This window comes from Suricata suricatta, chromosome 2 (genome assembly GCF_006229205.1).
Source record: "Suricata suricatta isolate VVHF042 chromosome 2, meerkat_22Aug2017_6uvM2_HiC, whole genome shotgun sequence".
NCBI lineage: Eukaryota > Metazoa > Chordata > Mammalia > Carnivora > Herpestidae > Suricata > Suricata suricatta.
Window position 1 is genome coordinate 109465693 of NC_043701.1, and position 1581 is coordinate 109467273.

At 50.7% G+C, this 1581-nt stretch overlaps 1 protein-coding gene across 3 annotated transcripts in view; it reads left to right on the forward strand.

Annotated features, from left to right (window-relative positions):
* Positions 1 to 1581, forward strand: part of EDARADD (EDAR associated death domain) — a 90208-nt gene that overhangs the window by 25436 nt on the left and 63191 nt on the right. The window lies entirely within an intron of this gene.

Consider the following 1581-nt stretch of genomic DNA (forward strand, 5'->3'; position numbering starts at 1 on the left):
ATCCTAAGACAGCTAGGTTGGTATCATGGTGTGCTGCGTTTGGGACAGTTTCCTGGAGATTTAGAAGCAAGATCTAAATTCTTCAAATGGGGAATGGTAAACATGTTTTCCATGGGAGCTGGGAAATAAATCAGTTATCTCCATCTCCTTTCCTTCCCTCTATACCCATTGCTTGCGGGGGGGGGGGGGGGGGGGGGGGGGGGGGGGGGGGACCGGGAAGTGAAGGGAGAAATACATTGCCATGCCCGCTCACCTCCACATCCAGCTCTTCCAAGACCCTAATGGACAAAGTTACCAAGAGATGTTAGGCCTGATTTTACCAGGAGTGGTTTCAGATCTCATTACATGATAGTGGTGAAGGGGTATCAAAAAGATTTGGGGGGCGGGTTCAGGGATCCATGGAGTGGGGAAAAGTGTGAAATCTGCTTGAGCCCCCAACACCAGTGACACCAGAGAAGCTGAGGCTCAGGAACTGCCCCTTAATCGTGATACAGTGTATGAAAAGCTTCAGTGAGTCAGGGGGTGAAGAGGCCAGCAGGGCAGCTAACATGGGCTGAGCTGACCGCACCAGCGCTCCAGGATCTAGAACTCCTGCGGTGCTGTTCTTGCTCAGCCTGGCCCAGCCAAAAAACGGCTGCTCCCAACCTGGAACAAAGGACTTGGAAATCCCAGCACATGGGGCGTGACCAGAGGGGGTGATGATAGGAGGGTGTCCCTCGGAAGGCATTGGTCTCCTTAACTTTAAGAGGTAGAACCCAGATCTGTAGGTGAAGTCTTTCTGGCTTCCCACACAGTGGGGAGAGACCTCCTAAGGTAGGGGTCTCCTTGTCACTTGCAAAGATAATGAAAAATCTAATCAGACATCTGAAAGGTGCCCCCCCTCGTCCGTTCCTACTCTGGGGGTCTATCAATATGATGAGGGTTCCTTCATCTAAAAAAACCTCTAAAATGACTTCCCTCTTTCATTTAATTTCTGGTAACTTCCAGCACAGCCCCCCTTCTGTTGCTGTAATGAAGCCACAGGTGGTGCCAATTTGTGGGACTCATTAAAAGGAGTCTTCACTTCAAGCTCCTGTGCGCTCTCACCTGACTCCCTGCACTCACCGCCCACCTGCTGTGTTCACAGCCTTTTACCGAAACCCCTTCACCAGAAGGTGCCCAGAGACATCACAGGTCCTGTCATTTGTCTACTTAAGAAACCTGCATGGACTTCCTAACAAATTCTGAGTCCTTCAGAGGTTTCCGTATTCTGTACAGCTTCCTCTACCTCTCCACACGTTCCCAGTGTCTGGAAAGCCCTCTTTGCCTCCCCCTACTCCAGTTAGCTCCTACTTATTCTTCAGATTTCAGCTCCAGAGCCCCCCGGTATACACCACGCACCCTGATCTTTCCTTTCTAGCACTGGCCTCCACTGCTAGCTGGGATTATGTCGCTCATGTCTCTCCCCAACTAGCCTGAAGACAGCTCACACCTGTCACAGTGCTCGGTGATGTGGTTTCGGAGTGCGGGAAGAGGGTGGATCTGGAGCCAAAGGACAAGAAAGAATTCTTGAGACGTTTTTTGGTGCAAAAAAAAAAAAAA